General features: G+C 35.5%; 1 long non-coding RNA gene across 8 annotated transcripts in view; it reads left to right on the top strand.

Moving 5' to 3' along the window:
- LOC103885291 overlaps positions 1-13948 on the top strand; it is a 69084-nt gene extending 55136 nt beyond the window's left edge. For 3 of the 8 annotated variants that reach the window (XR_001903606.3, XR_001903596.3, XR_001903609.3), the window contains 4 exons: positions 1561-1832; positions 9130-9208; positions 10023-10073; positions 12938-13948. This is a non-coding gene — a long non-coding RNA (uncharacterized LOC103885291). Of the gene's footprint in view, positions 1-1560; positions 1833-5087; positions 5361-9129; positions 9209-10022; positions 10074-12937 lie in introns of all 8 variants that reach the window. The other 5 variants (XR_001903598.3, XR_001903597.3, XR_001903605.3 and 2 more) reach the window with 5 other exon arrangements.
- The last annotated feature ends 3932 nt before the right edge of the window (positions 13949-17880 follow it).

The following is a 17880-nucleotide window of genomic DNA, read 5'->3' as shown; positions in this document are numbered from 1 at the left end:
TAATAACTTACTACATTCTCATATGTGATTGGGTCTATTTATGATTTTTATTTTCTTCTATTGTCCTCCCTGAAAGCTTATGTCTCAACACTATACTTATCTAATTATTAGAAATTTATAATGTTTTATTGCATGAAACGATTAGGATGTATACATTATTTTTCAAAAATGTCTCTAATTTTCTTAGTTGTTTCTTCACATAAAATTTAGAATTAGTTTGTTTAGTAAAATAAATAAACTGCCAGCTAGTGTTTGGTATTTTCATGAGTATCATATTAAATTTATGAATTACCCAAAAAAAAAGATCTATTTTAATATGTCTTTCTATTCAAGAATGTGTTATGTCTTGCTTTTTTTCAAGACTTCTTTTGTTTAGTGAGAATTCTTCATGTTGTGCACACTCCTAAATATGTTATTAATATTTTAATAAAAGTTGGAAATTCCTTGCAGCATATTGTATGTGGAAATTATTAATTTACATACAGTAATTTTACATAAAAAAGACTTATAACATCATTTTATTTTTGGATTAGTGTTTTAACTGATTCTCTTGGGACTTCCAGGCATGCAGTTGTGTCATATTCACATGTATATCAACTTCCTTTTTTTTCTACAAAGTTTTTTTTCTTTTAATTGAGTTGACTAGTATTAAATACAATATTTAATAACAGCAATGAGAGTAGGCATTTGTCATTCATTGTTTACATTAATAGAAATGTCTTTAATATTTTCCCATAAAACATGATGATGGGTTTGGGCCTGAGAATAATCTATTTTATAAAGTAAAAGATTATATATATACTCATTTTTTATTTTTTATCCAAAATTTTGCTGGATTTTTAGTTTCTATAGCAATCATGTATTTCTATAAATACTAATATTTTAGGTTATATTAATACTGATACTGATATTAAAACATTTTTAAGTTCCTAAAAAAACTTATCTAATTATGAGGGCTATCATTTTAATAAGCTATGTATTAATTTTACATTATGAATTTTCCTATACCAAAGATAAAAGTGCCCTATGATTTTTTGGTAAAGTTATAGTCAGGTTTTTTATCAAGATTATACTCATTTGTATAGGATTTGGGAAAATTTCTTCTTCAGGATAATTTTAAGCCTTCAGTTGACACAAAAACCTCAATTTACTATTATAGCACATCTATTTTGTTTTCTACTTAATAAAGATAAACTATAATTTAATTGGCAATCAAAATTGTTCCTCTTCTTTATTAACATCTGAGACTGTTTTGGACACCAGGAAATTATCTTTCCAAGTAGCATTATGAGAATATTAAAAGAACTTATCCCTTTTTAGCACACATTTTAAGTTAATTCCTAAAGATGGGAATGGGAGAAATACATGCATCCACTTAATATTTACCATGGTAGATAAGAAAGGAAGAGGGTGTTTAATAATTCAATGATGACTTAAAAGAAAATGGCTCTAAACTCTGTAATTGAAAATGGAGTACATATTTCTGTTAAGTTGTTTAATTAATCAGTGAGCTCTAAAGTTAATTCTTCATTCAAATAATCAGTTTTTTTTTTCTTCAAGTTTTATGGCCCCTGCATTTTGAGAATGCAACTGCATATGAGAACCAAACTTCTTGGAAATTCTAACGGGCATGTCATAGGCAGCCTAGCTACTTTAACAGAGCATTTCAATCAGCCTTTCCCCACGGTTTGGCCAAATAATTAATATGTTTCCTGGCAACATACTGAGAAAGAAAGCTGGTATAGAATCTTTCTAACAACAGACCAAGATGAGAGAAGAAGCCAATTATACTCCATTTCTCAACCTTCAGTCTTCTTGCGTATGGGAAAAAGGTATGTCCTCAATTTCAAGTATGTTTGAAGATTTAACTGTCACTCATGTTTAGAAATTTTAATTTTTGGATTGACACTTTGTTTTACTCTGGAATGATCAGAAAAGTTTGAAACTGCACAATTACAATTCACAAAAAGGGGAAAAACAGTTTTAATTAGTAAATTTAACCAGAAGTTGAGTTTCATGATATTTAAAAGGATAGTGGGTTTTATGATTACTCTTCATAGATTCTGTCTGTTCAATTTTTAAATTACTAGATCTGATATTTTGCATGAGTTTGTTCATTAGATAGGATCTGGACATTTAAAAATAAAACTAAAAAACACATTGTTCAATATACAAAGATACAAAACCAACTTCTAAGTTTGCCTTTTGGGTTTTCCAGATAGTCCTTTAAAGCAATTTATTTTCAACGTTTCTCCAGACATCAATTTTCAAGTTATTCAAGGAGTGGACAATGCTCCTTAACAATGTGTTTTGGCGCTGATACTAGCTTGATTTCTTGGGTGTGGTGTGGCAAATACTGATTTGGGTGCTATAAGAGATTATTTTAAAAGTGTACTGTATATGCTTTTAACTTCCTCAGATACAAATCTTTATCAAGAAGGATACAGCAATAACTGTAAACTTTATAGGATGCTCATAAATCAGTACACATTTTTAGTTATTTCTCTATAAAGGCATACTTTGGTAATGATGAATAACATTTTCTCTTTTCTGTTATTTTGTGGGGCCATGTCTGGCCATGAATGAGAAAACACATCTAACCTCTCATGTATTTTGGCAAGAAAAGTATTGACCATTGGAGTCTGGAGCAGGCCACTGAGAAAAAAATCAATCCATTTATTTTTTGGATAGTATAACTCAGCTGGTATGGCCATAATGTCCAAGCACTTATATTTGAGCAAGAAACTGACACCAATGAAAATGCTACTGTTACAATGCATATCAAAAACACATATTGAAAATATTGTTAATGGAGATTTATATGAAGCTGTTTCCTGACTCATTTCATTTTTTAAAATCAATAGCTTTGTTGTATCCAACAGAGGATTTAGCAGGAAGGATAAAATTATAGATGAGAGTTTTGAATATTTCAAAACAATGAGACAAGTGAAACTCTCATACATGTTAGCAGGAGTGTAACTAGCTCTACTTCCTTGTAAAACACTCTCACATTCACCTATTATTGGAGGAACCCACCCCCGATAGTTAACGTGGGTTCTTTTCGATTTCCCTAAGCGTCGGCTGATCTGAGAAATAAAGGGAAAGAGTACAAAAGAGAGAAATTTTAAAGCTGGGTGTCCAGGAGAGACATCACATGTCAGCAGGTTCTGTGATGCTCCCTGAGCCATAAAACCAGCAAGTTTTTATTAGCAATTTTCAAAAGAGGAGAGTGCACAAATAAGGTGTGGGTCACAGAGATCACATGCTTCACAAAATAATAGAATATCACAAAGCAAATGGAGGCAGGGCAAGATCACAGGACCACAGGATGGGGTGAAATTAAAATTGCTAATGAAGTTTCAGGGACGCATTGTCATTGATAACATCTTATCAGGAGACAGGGTTTGAGAGCAGACAACCTGTCTGACCAAAATTTATTAGGTGGCAATTTCCTCATCCTAGTAAGACTAGGAATGCTACAGGAGACCAGGGCTTATTTCATCCCTTGGGTCATAGAAGACAGCCTCCCAGAAGGGGGCCATTTAGAGGCCTACCCTCAGGGTCGCATTCTCTTTCTCAGGGATGTTCCTTGCTGAGAAAAAGAATTCAGCGATATTTCTCCCATTTGCTTTTGAAAGAAGAGAAATATGGCTCTGTTCTACCTGGCTCACTGGCAGTCAGAGTTTAAGGTTATCTCTCTTGTTCCCTGAACTTTGCCGTTATCTTGTTCTTTTTTCAAGGTGCCCAGATTTCATATTGTTCAAACACACGTGCTCTACAAACAATTTGTGCAGTTAATGCAATCATCACAAGGTCCTGAGGTGACATATATCCTCCTCAGTTTATGAAGATGACGAGATTAAGAGATTAAAGTAAAGACAGGCATCGGAAATCACAAGGGTATTGACTGGGGAAGTGATAAGTGTCCATGAAATCTTCACAATTTATGTTCCAAGATTGCAGTAAAGACAGGAGCAAGAAATTATAAAAGTATTAATTTGGGGAACTAATAAATGTCCATGAAATCTTCACAATTTATGCTATTCTGCCATAGCTTCAGCTGGTCCCTCCATTCAGGGTCCCTGACTTCCCTCAATAACCTATCATCATTTCAATGGACAGATTCCTTGACTCAGAAAATGTACTTCTTAGAACATACACTGTAGGTGCAATCACACAAATTCATGAAGAAATAAGCTTAAAAACATGCATTGCAGCTGGGCATGGTGGCTCACAACTGTAATCCCGGCACTTTGGGAGGCTGAGGCAGGCGGATCATGAGAGATCAAGATCATCCTGGCCAACATGGTGAAAACCCATCTCTACTGAAAATACAAAAATGAGTTGGGCATGGTGGCACATGCCATAGTCCCAGTTACTCAGGAGGCTGAAGCAGGAGAATCACTTGAACCCAGGAGGTGGAGGTTGCAGTGAAACACGATCACACCACTGCGCTCCAGTCAGTCTGGCAACAGAGAGAAACTCTGTCACAAAACAAACAAACAAGCAAACAAACAAACAAAAACATTCATCACAGGATTTTTATTAGAGCACAATTTGAGAAAATCCCAAATGTCATTAGGAGAATGTAAGTTGAATAAATTATAGTAATTCATAAAAGAGAATACTATCTTCTTCCCACTGGGGAAAAAAGGGACCACTCACTACAAACTGATAATGGACAAACTTTAAGCTATTTTGTTAAGTGAAAATAAGAGAAGAACATAAAATTTGTTATAAGACCATTTGTATGAAAATAACAAAATGTGATACATATGAACATATGCCTATATAGTATAATAGAATAGTACAGTCTATCTCTACAAGGAATCCCTAAAAGCTGCTAGTAGGCCTCTGATCAGAGTAATTCAGAGACTGGAAAACTGGGAAGAAAGGGAGGGACTAGAAGGAAGAAACACAGCTGAAAGGGACTTCTATGCTTTAAACCCTGTTTGATTGGTGAGAACTGACACATCAGTTCTCTGAATAAATACTCAGAGAAAAGAGCCTTTAGTCACTCACCTAATTTTTGTTGAACATCTGTCTTATATAGACATATATTTAATCTGATTCCCTTGTCTTTTCAGCAGAATTATAAAAATCTCCTTGAAGTACAGATTCTTTCAGCTACCTTTCTTATTAAGGAGGACAAGGAAAAACAGTCAAAAAACTGTTGTTCTCCAACACTATTCTTCATTTATGTTCACTGAAATCATGCCAGACGATCACCTCAATTTGACAGAAAACACTTTGGTATATGATGTGGCGCTTACAGGCTGACAGAACTTGAGAAGGGGAGAACTGCTTCGCTGTCACCTCTGATGCTGAACACATTCTGAGGATTCAATGTGACAATTGAGGTTGATGCTCTCTGATTATTCTTTTGTCTTCTCAGGTTTATATGGAGCCCATAGGGATATTCAAAGACAATCAGGTTCTCCAGGGTGATGTAAACACACATTACAATTACTATAAGACAATTATTCCAACTTTATTGAATTTACCACTAGAACCACTATTGGATCCTTTGATATGACCTGATGTGGGAAAGCCCATCTTTTATCAAAAGCTCTTTCTGTTATTTTTGTTGTTGTCATTGTTGTTTTAATCCAAGATGTCTAACTAGAGATATTGGATGCCAGTTGTCTACAGAAAGCAGAACCAAAGTTACAGGCGAATAATCATGGTCTGAGTGAAATACTGAAGGAACAGTGCCAGAAACTATCCAAGAATACATGGGAAGAATCTGGGGTGCAGAAAAAGAAGGAAGCAAGAGTTTAGCAGAGATTGACCCCTGTGAACTCAGAGCCCTTAGAAAGGGCAGGTGGGGGTATATTTTGCTCTCCTAACTCCTGCAGCCGGCTGCTGACTGCCAAACTATCTGAGAGCACCTCTTTCTTTGCTAGCCCAAGTATTGTTGTGGGTGGCAATTTGGGAACTTCTTGAGGGCAGAATGCTGGGTGGCCAGGTGGCATAGGTTCACCCACTGAGCTGCCCCCAACACCTGAGCTGAGGTAGAGGGCACCATACTGGTTGTGCATCCATTGTGTGCCTCTATCCTGCCCAGGAATTCTCAGCCCTTATGTATCTGCATCCCTATATCATCCACAAATATTTCCCAGAATTACTTCAGACTGTGACAACTGCAAAGGTCTGGTGGGACCCTGGGGTGCTGCAGGTTCCTAGAGTTCAACCCTCATGGTAGGTTGCCTCTAGGGGAAGGATACAGCAAACCAAAGCACCTTCTGGGACAAAGGAAACCAGATTGTGCATCTCTTCTGCCAGATATCTCCCCAGTTGTGAGAAGAAGGTAAATGCATCCCTCCCAGCAGAGACAAGGGTACAGTTCTGGGCTCTACAGGAAAAGAGTATGATTCTACACCAACAGAAAGGTGGCACCAGTGGCCAGGAGTAGATATGGATAGAGGAACTTCTACCTACCCCCACCCACTACTGCAAATATGGCCATAGTTGTTCTCACTGGGGGTTGGGATGTATGCACCTAGGAAAACATGTCCAAGGTTATGTGGGGGGCGGGGGAGGTGGCTGCACCTCCACTGGCAGTGTGCCCATCAGCCGGGACTTGCATGAAGGGTGAGGCAGGAAGTGGGGCACAGTGGCAGACACACCAAAAAGGTCACACTAGCTCTCTAGCAATAGATTATAAGCAAAATGGAAGTTGTGAAATGACAGATAAAGAATGTAAAATATGGATTGTAAGGAAGCTCAATGAGATCCAAGAAAAAGTTGAAAACCAACACAAAGAAAAAAAAATTCAGGATATGAATGAAAAATTTACTAAAGAGATAGATAGAATTAAAAAAAAATAACTAGAAATGAAAAATTTATTGAAGGAATTACAAAATATAGTCTAAAGTTTTAACAATAGGCAGACCAGACTAAACAGAAGAGTGTCAGAGCTTAGACAGGCCTTTTAAACTAATCTAGTCAGAAATAACTAAAAAAGAATTCTAAGAAATGAACAAAGCTTCTAAAAAATATGGAATTATGTAAAGCAACCAAACCTACTAGTTATAGGTATTCCTGAGGGCAAAGGAAAAATAAAAAGTAACAAGCTTAGAAAACCTATTTGAGGGACTGATTCTGAAGTACTTCCCTGGTCTTGCTACAGAGTTACATATTCAGATACAAGAAGCTCAAGGAACACCTGGGAGATACTTTGCAAGATGAACCTCATCAAGCAATATAGTCATCAGACTATCTAAAGTCAATATGAAGGAAAAAGCTCTAAAAGCAGTGAAAGAGAAGCATCTAATAACTTATAAATGAAATCTTATCAAATTAACAGTGCACTTCATAGCAGAAATCTTACAAGCCAGGATCCTATTTTGTCCTCTACGAAGAAAAAAAAAAGAAAAAAAAAATCTGCCCGTCAATAATTTTGTAGCTTGCCAAACCAAGCTTTATAAATGTAGAGATAAAGTATTTCTCAGACAGGCACATGCTGAGGGAATTCATCTCCACTGGCCTGGTTCTACAAGAAATGCTTGAAGGAGTTCTAAACGTGGAAATAAAAGGATGATACTTCCTGTCCTAAAAGCACATAAAAGTATAAAACTCTCAGATCCTATAAAGAAGTTATACAATTGAGACTAAAAACCTGTTTATTTGCCACACACAACTGCCTATATCACTGACCCAAACTTTGAAGTGCTATTTGCTTCAATTTCCAGGCAAATAGACTCTCTGTACACTCAGTACCTTAACCACTTGGCATTCTCTTCATTTTCTCCATAGATTCAAAATCAGCCTTTTCATTGACCTACTTTCTGTTGATTTCCAACACATTTCTTTGATGTATAATATCTGTAAGCTTTTCTAAATCTAGGAATTGGCTAAATATAATGCATGATGGACTGAGTTGAACACCAGAATTAAGGATAAGATGCTCAGATTTACTAAACAAGTTATGGCCTACTTATGTGGGCTATGATTCCAATAACAGTTTAATTTTCAAAGACTTCACTATATTGTTTTGATTTGCCTGGTACTTGTGGTACCACTGGTGCTCCCACTGGTCTTTGCTGATGCTGTCTAGAGAGGCAGAAAGGTGACCCCAGTGTGGCCACCTGGTGTATTCTGAAGGAGAGGAGTCGAGTCCTCGGACTGTGGTATAAAAAGTCTTCCCTGTTAGATGCTTGTTGTGACAATTCAATGTCTGTCTGTTGGGGATGGATAGTGGCTCCCCAATTGCTTGTTGTGCTGTGATCTTCTGCTGTATTTTCTTTTTCTTTTTTTGAGGCAGAATCTCACTCTGTCACCCAAGCTGGAATGCAGTGGCGCAGTTTCGGCTCCCTGCAACCTCCACTTCCCAGGTTCAAGTGATTCTTCTGCCTCAGCCTCCCGAGTAGCTGGGACTACAGGCACGTGCCATCATGCCTGGCTAATTTGTTGTATTTTTAGTAGAGAGGGTTTTTCACCATGTTAGCCAGGATAATCTCGATCTCTTGACCTCATGATCCGCCTGCCTCGGCCTCCCAAAGTGCCGGGATTACAGGCGTGAGCAACCGCAACCGGCCTCTGCTGTATTTTTTATTTCTAATTTGATTTTGAGGTTTCTCTCCTGAGAGTGGGTATAAAGTATAACCCCGACAGGGCTTCAGGGGAGGCTGTTGTGTATGTTTAGAGTGTGCCCTTCAAGGGATACCTCTTTATCCTGGAGAACAGTTTAATACGTAAGTGTCAACCTGTGACTAGGTGTCCCTCTCAAATAAAACTTCTTTATTCTGGAAGACCCTTTCATGGCTTTTGCCTGACCTGTGTCCAGTTTATATCTACCCATATAATCACTCTCTTACAGAGCCCTAACTTGGAAAGAATTTAGGTTCAGGTGTGTTGGTCAGATAAAACACAAAGGAAGCAACACAACACAACACATTAAATAACAGAAGCAGGTTTATTACTGACAGTTCCCAGAGAGAAGTTGGGTGGCATACCTTGCAGGTCCAGCAGGAAGAGGGGCTGATTTCTGGGATATGCACTCTCAGCAAGCAGGTGGGGAGCAAGTTAAAGAGAGAGGGGTCTGTGGGATGAAGCCTTTATCGGGGCTCCAAGTGTTACCCAAGCATACTTTCCTGAGGGAATTTTAATTGGGTTTTGGGCAAGTAGGTATGAGATCCTTGGAGACACACCGTGACTGAGAAGTGATCCCTGAGGCACATCTGCACATTCCACACGTGATATGGAGGTGAGTGAGACAAGTGGTTTGATCTAGCTGTCTCATTGGAAACTGATCACCAGGATGTGGTTGTATAAGGTAGATATCTGGATTGTCAATATTGAGGAACTGGGAGAAAGCAGAGACCTAGAAACCGTCAAGGGTGACTAAACCCTACTTTTGGTATAAGAAAACTAAACCTATACTCAAAATGGATCCTGAGGCAACATAAAACTATAATAATTCATTACATCTTCCTGCAGGTTTCTCTCTCCTCCCCTGTGATCTCATCAGCTTCTCTAGCATCTCTATTCCCAGTAGGGAATTCACAAGACTAGCAAGGAAAGAGAGTATTCACTCTGACTACTTATTGTTAGTGGAGCTCCCAATCAATTTCCCTTGCTAAATCTGCCAGGGCTAACATGGTGTTTTATGTACAGTTGCCATTTTGTCTGAGAGAGAGAAATGGGCCTACCTGGAATGCCTTCTGCTCCTAGTTTGAGTGTTGGAAAACCTCAGACCCAGGTGATCATTTTCTGCAATGCTTGGATCCCAAATCAGTTTGCATTCTGCCTATCACCCTTTGGAGTTCCTTTGTTTCCCTCTCCCCTATTTCCAGCGTTTTTGGTTGTACATAGCAGTTACAATTAGGGGAAAATATGTGTATGCCTTCTCGTTCTGTAACTGAAGTTTCAATAAATGTTAGGCAGCACAGTAAGTTTTATGATATCCCTCTACAAATGCTCCTTAGAGTCCTCTCCTGTAATATAAATGTACAGCATGCTAAAAATAAACTTCCAAAGATATTTGATATTATAATGTTATTGACATTCTTTGTTTATAGAGAACCATATTCTAGGAACTTCTAGAAAATTCAAGGTTTTAGCCATGTAAGGTAAGTACAGGTAAATGTGGAACAGCCTTTCTGGTTATCCTCAAGAGAACAGCTACTGGGTTTCCTAATTCCCATAAGTTAAGATATACCTATTTTCCTAAACCTGAGATCGTTTTATCTTTTAATCCTTCAGAATCATAAATTATTTCTTTCTACTTTTTTAGACAGTCTTGCTCTGTCGCCCAGGCTGGAGTGCAATGGTGCAATCTCGGCTCACTGCAACGTGGGAGGCTCACTGCCTCCCAGGTTTAAGCTATTCTCCTGCCTCAACCTCCCGAGTAGCTGGTATTACAGGCACCCTCCACCATACCTGGCTATTTTTTGTATTTTTAGGAGAGATTGGGTTGGCCATTCTGGTCTTGAACTCCTGACCTCAAGTGATCTGTCCACCTCAGCCTCCAAAACTGCTGGGATTACAGGTGTAAGCCACCATGACCAGCCAGAATCATAAATTATTTCTTAATATTTAACCCAAGTTCCTAGTCTCTTAATGAAAAGAAAGTTTTCCTGTCTAGATATTCTTTTCCAATCAAGTAGAAGTCAATGAAGTACGTAGTGGATTAACTACCAAAAATGTCACTTTTATCATGGGTTCTGTTCAGACCTCTAAATACTAAAGAAAAATATATATATATAATGGACCCAAGCTATGCTTTGTTTCAAAATGTTTATCTATGAGGCAGCTGAAAGTGTTTTATTATTTTGCAAATGAGCCAGGAGTTTGTCTCATAGTCAGCTTTTCATCCTGTCATTTTTATCTACATCAAACAGAAGGTGCTAGTATTGTTTTACATAACATACCAGAAAGCTCAAGATGAATGTGATAGTCAGAGAGATTCAGAGAGGCTGACATAGTTTCCAAAAGAAGAAACTATAAAGAGGCTGGCTTCTACATGGAATCACTGAAATAGAGAATTATACTGGGTGTGATAATAAAAGAAACATTGCAAACATGCCAAGAGAATTTTAATATTCTATTTTGCACCTGAAACTAGAATATTATAAAATTGGATTTAGGAAAAGGCAACATTAGAATACAAAAGTAAGCATTTAAAATGGTTTAAATATGTTTTGGCATATTTTATCTTATTATCCTCATAATCAAATAACTTAATTTCTACATATTCTGTATTTTCCTTTTACTTCCCTATTTCTAGACAACTTTAACCTGGTATGTTCCATCATCATGGGTCATTCTGTTTATGCATTTAGCTCACAAGAACTCAGGAAAGGGAAAGTGAATTCATATTTAATGATCACCTACTATGTACCAGCAACTGAGTTCACCACTATTTCTCCTCCCCCTCCTTAAGACAACAAAAATGAACCTCAAAGATGTTAAATAATTACTCATTGACTTCACAAACAAAACTGGAGAAGTTCATATGAAAATCTAATTGTCTAGTTCAGAGACCATGCTTTTTTCTTTAAACTATACTATTTCCATATTTCACCCCAATCACATAATTAACTAATTTGTTGATCCTCAAAATAATTTTTAGTCCCTATTAACGGTGAAATAATAAGTATTGTAGAATTTCCTTGCTTATAAGTGGTATTTATTGGTGATAGTCTGAGATTAGTATATAATTGTTTGCCATTTAGTTACTATTTTAACAAACATTCATTAAACAACTTCCAAATCACATACATCATGTTGGAGGTATAATGAGAACTACATTTTAATCCCATCACAACAGATTTCATTATGTAATATCAAAGATTTATCAATAAACAATGCTATTATTCAAGCAGAACTCTAAGAAGTTTTATTTGAGCACTGAAAAAAATTATTTTGAAGCATGCAAATATCATGAAGAAAGTAACATTCGGGTTAAGTTTTGAAAGATGAGTATGCATAGAATATAGTGAAAGGGTAATTCAAGCAGATAGGAAAATACAAGCAAAGGCCCTAAAAATTAAATTACATGATGTAATTCCAGACATGATTGTGTAAATTAAGTCTTCTTCTTCTTCTGCTTCTTCTTCTTCTTCTTCTTCTTCTTCTTCTTCTTTTCTTCTTCTTCTGTCAGGGAAGCATAGGAGAAAGTGAAAGAAGAAGGACTGGAAAGATAAGTTGTGGCCACATTATAAAGGGCATTGTATGTCTAATGAACTGCGGTGACTTTACAGGGAGTATCTGAAGGATTTTAAGCAGAGAGGTATCATAATATTATGGGTAGCTCCCTACTTCTATACACAGGGGCTCTTATTCTAGGTATTATGATGTTTGTGTCATCACATTGCAATGTTTTTATGCTAACAATGAGTTAGCAAATATTTTCCTTTAAAAAATAAATTAGTAATTGTATAAGACTATTACTTTAAGTGTTTCTCACTCAGGCACTCAGACATGCTTTCTAATGTAGGAGAAAAAGAGATTATAGTTATCTAGGTGTTGTGCATGACCAGCAGTGTATTTTATCAAAACAACATTTATTATTTGGGATCCTATACAATGTGTCTCATATGTATATGATTGAAATATTACTGTAGGAAAGAGAAAAATATAAAAACCACTCCAGTAGAATAGTGAAGGTGTAAAATAGCAAATCAGATGAGAACAATGATTTCATTACTAAATATGGTTTCTTGTCCTCTAAGCTTCGTTGTACCCTGTTGTGAGGTCTTCTTTCTCATCCAAGGCAGCAAGAGTAGACAGTTTTCTAGGGCAGTGAACAGAGCTGTCAAGTCCTTGGCTCTTGCCACTGGCATAGAAAGTACCATCTAACACAAGTATCTCAGAGATAATTGGCAGTCACTTAGACCCACAGACTGTCCAGTCTGCATCTGCGGATTTCTCTTGAACATCTTATATAGCCTGTGACCAGAATATTTATAATTTTTTCTTGTTTTGTCTTTAGCATGGGACAATTGTCTCCACTATCAGCAGCTAACATTTCTGGACCTCAGACCTTGGTCAGTTCCCCAATTGACCACTCCAAGTGAAGAGTCTGCATCACCCTCTATCCTGCCTCCATTACGGATAAAAAGTGGATCTTGGACCCATATCAATGAATTAATGATGTGAAAGATGTCACTTGGAGCTGTCTAAAGTGATCCTAGACAAGATAAATAAAAATCTTTTACTGTACCCTGACAATGTGGAACACATTTTATCACCCTTACCCAGCACTCTACTGAATAAAACTACTTTTTACATAGCAGGGAGTTCCTTTTTCCTTTTAATTTTCAATTCCACAGACTACTCTGCCTGTCATGGACTGCATCCTTTCTACAGTGAAGATAATGAACCATTGTGGTAATTGAAGAGGAATTTCCCTGTGTTTTTAAATCCACATATATTCGATTAGCATTTTTATAAGTAAATAGGTAGTAATTAGCAGGTAAACTTTGGAGAGATGCTACAAGGCTCACTGAATACATTACAGAAATCAATTCTTCTGGTACAGTGATTGTCTAGTTATGGCACATTGACCTCTGGAAAGTTTCTCAAGAGAAATGTAGATCTTATTTATATTAGTGATATTTTACTGATGCTGCCAAAATAATGGCATTCATTTTGGAGCAATGAGGTAGAATAAGCTTTTAAAGAATAAGCCACTTTTTACCTTAATAAATAGAATTAGGTCATGGAGGGTTGGATTTGAGAGGAACCACGGTGATAATATCAGGCAGTCTTTGAACTCATAGGAGTAGATATTGAGAGAGAAAGTGGTGAAATGGTTGAGAGTATGAACCAGGAAACCAGACTATAAAACTAGTTGGATTTTAATGCATTCTAAATATCCATGTAACATTGAGCAAGTGACAATCTCTGTGTACCTCAATTTCTTTTCTTTAAAATGGGGATCATCAGTAACAGTAGCTGACCATTGAAGTAGTTTTAGGGTTGCATGGCATGGTACATACCTGTAATTTAAAAAAAAAAAAAAATGTTGCTGTACATGGTGGCTCACTCCAGTAATCCCAGAACTTTGGGAGGCCAAGGTAGGTGGATCGTTTGAACCCAGAAGTACAAGACGAACCTGGGGCAACATGGGGAAATCCTGTCTCTATGAAAAACACAAAACTTAGCCACCCCTGTAATCCCAGCTATGCATGACGCTGAGGATGAGGAACCACTTGAGTTTAGGAGGTCGAGGCTGCAGTGAGCCATGATTGTGCCACTGTATTCCAGCCTAGATGACAGAGTGAGACCCAGTGTCAAAAATAAATAAGTAAATTAATTAAAAAGCTGTTCATCTGAAAATCAAATGTTACTAGGCATCCACTACTTTTATTTGCTAAATCTGGCAATGTGTAAGGATTAAGTGACACAACGCATACAAACTGCTTAAGGAAAATTCCGAGAGATGCACCCATGGTGAGTTCAGGAAAAGCTATATATTTTTAAATGATACAACAAAAATATTTATCTACTAAGATCAAAAAGTGGTAATAATCTGAATTCATGACTTTCATAAGGCCACATTGCTATTTTATTACTTCTCTGATAAACTATCTTCAACATTGATTAAAATAGAGAAGAAATTTCTATACATCCAGTCAGTACCTTTTCTTAATTAGTAATCTGTATGAACCCAGAAAAGAACAGGTTTTAATGTCAGGTAGAAGATAATTTATCAGAGAAGTAATAAAATAGCAATGTGGTCTTACAGAATATTGGATGAAAGTGAGGTACATTAACATACCCACAAAAATTGAGTGCTTTAAATCCAAAGAATGACTCTTCGTTATTAGCTTTTTGTGGGTTATAGCCTAAGATTATTCATTCCATACTTATTACTTCTTATTTATTAGCACTGGTAAACAAAACTTGATCTCAATTACATGTAATAGCCACCAGAAACAGTTACATCCTATTTTCTCATTTTAGAAGATTATCCTCAACTCAAACTCTTCAGTTCTTCCAGCCTTGTAAGATCTGGTAGATTAATTGTACAGAACTGGCCTTGTGGCTAATAATAATATTTTCTTTTCTTTCTTAAAAGTGCAATTTAGGAGGCAGTCTGAGGTATCAAAAATTATTAAAGGTGATAACACACATAAAAATACCTAGGGTTGGGGGGAGATATATATATATCTTTATGATATATGTATACATATATGTAATTATATATAGTACATATATATTATAAATTATAATACATAATTTATAATTGTAATTATATAATTATATAAAATATATGTATTAATTTATGATTATTATAATATACTATATATTATATGTAATATAATATGTAATTTATATACAATCATATATTAATATGTTATGTATTATATAATAATATGTAGTATAAACTTGATATGTGTTATATATATGTTATATATAAAACATATAAAATATATAATATATAACATATAATTATATAACATATTAATTGTTATTTAACACATAATTATATAATATATAATATGTATAATAGATACTTTATAATTCTATATATTGGAGATACACATATACATATCTAATTGTTATATATCGATTATGAAATAATCTGTATTATAGTATATATAGAGAGATTATTATTAAAAAGAGAAATATTTGAACACAGAGAATCTTAGAGAATAAATTTTGTGGAGGCTGGGGAGATAAAGAGAGTTGTGTCCTACCCTCCACTCTCCCCAGTCTTCGAATGGCCATGAAGTGATAGCCTTGGTCCAGTTAACAGGAAGGGACTGACACATCCAGAAAAATACAGTTGTGTTCATTTTTGTTGTGGTAGCAACTGAAGTTCTGGAAATTTTATGTCTAGAGAAAGACATTGGATATATGGCCTATTTGTTAACACCATGAAATTAGTTATACTGGCGAGGAGGTTCAGCAGAAACACTGTAGTGTTTTATTTAACCTGAGTGTCCAAATTATCCCAAGTGCCCCTGAATTAGAAATCAAAGTTCTAACTTTAGCACAGTGGCTGGAGTGCAGTAAATGGTCAATATATATTAGGTTTCTTTCCTTTCCTCTCCTTTACAATATGGAGAGGAAATTCATGGAAAACTTTATCTAATTAAATTAAAAGTATATGATATTTGGACTAACAGTTATTGAACATGTATCATACTCTGGATTATTGGTTATGTTTTTATAGATGTTGTTTCTCATTACCACAAAATCTTTCTAAATAGATGTTGTTTCTTCTAGTTTGATGAGCAAATCAAAAATTGGTAACATAACTAATGAGTCCAAAATATCTCAGTAAGGAATAGGAAAAGCCAGATTCAAACAGCAGGACTGCCCCACTCAAGTCCACTCTTTTCCATTTCATCATCCCATACTATCCTTAGTTTGGCAACGTGTGTAACAATTTTGAAAATTAACAAATTGATAAGTGGTTTAGAGGAAACAAATATTTTTATAATCTAATGAAGAGTAAAACCATTACTTGAACACTGAATTTTTTATTTCACAACACATGAACTTTTTTTATGCCTTATAGAAAGCCAACCATAAAGACAAATAATGGGCTAAATGGCCATAATGATAAGTTATTTGTTGAATAAGCAATGACATGCACACCACAAATATCATATCAACAATCATATTGATTCATGATTAATTTCTAAATAAAATCTAGATAAAAATATTGGAATAGGAAGGCAAAACCTAATGCTTTTATTGGACTACCTTTTTGAAGAAGTCCTGGAATTCACATGTAAAAATTCAGGTATCATTCTTCTTGCTCGTTTTTCGGATTTTAAGATTATAAATAAATTTGTAATTTTGGTGTAATACAAAACATGTGGATGATTATGTTAGCAACATTGATTGTATGAATTAACCAATTTAAAATTTCCTCATTAATGATATACATACTATGAATGCACACTTTTAATTATTCTTTAAAATATCTAAAGGGTTTTAAAACTATCACAAAAGTTTAAATGCAGGCATAGACATATATGAAACTATTTCTGGAGAAACTACTAACATACTTTTTGTCTGAATTGAAGACATATCAAATGGCTAGTTTTACCGATAATTTATTTTCTGTAAAAATTGACTGGCTTTGTCTTCAAATAATGAAGCAAATATTGCACAGGTACAATCTTATCTCATTCAACTCTAAAACTGCAAAAAATAAGAATAAGAAAGAATTTGCATTGAGCAAGAAGATATTAATATGATTTGATTAATTTTCTTGTATTAGTGTCCCATATAAGGAAGAAAAAGGCTGGTATATTTGTTCTTGCTTTCTTAACTGGACTTATTTTCAATATTATGTTTTTCATCAATGACTGATAAAAATGATCATATCCTGACTCTAAAAATGTTTTATTGAGTTAAACTTTCTGCAGACACCGATTAGACATTTTCGCGTTTCAAGAGGGCTTTGTCATTCCCCATAACATCAACTTTAAAAAGCACTTTATTTACCTTCTACACCTGGTCCTATTATCATGGCCACAGCTACCTCATTTCCTCAGATCTGAGAGTGTGAAATCTCACTATCTCCTCCCAGGAAAACTGTTCCACTGAAATATGCATAAGTGGAAAAGAAGGCAAGATGACAAATCTTCCACAAGAATTGTTTTTATTCCTTCAAAACTAGGAGTTAATTCATGGAGGAAATGTTAAGGCAAAGGTGTTATAAATAGTCATAAATCAATAATCCTTCACAAAGAAGGTTCACATGAAAAAATCACACACACACACACACACACACACACGCACACAAACATACACGCATACAGAATAAAGCACTTCTGTTTAAAGAAGAATAATCCAACCGTATTATTTTCATGAGATTTCTATCAACTACACAGAATAGAGCACATAGACCTTAGGTGACTGCTCACTTCCAATTGCGCTGGTACTTTCAGTAGCAGAGTACGTCAGTAA

This window comes from Papio anubis, chromosome 5 (genome assembly GCF_008728515.1).
Source record: "Papio anubis isolate 15944 chromosome 5, Panubis1.0, whole genome shotgun sequence".
In the NCBI taxonomy this organism is placed as follows: Eukaryota; Metazoa; Chordata; class Mammalia; order Primates; family Cercopithecidae; genus Papio; species Papio anubis.
The sequence above is the reverse complement of the archived record's forward strand: the minus strand, read 5'-3'. Positions and strand labels throughout refer to the sequence as shown.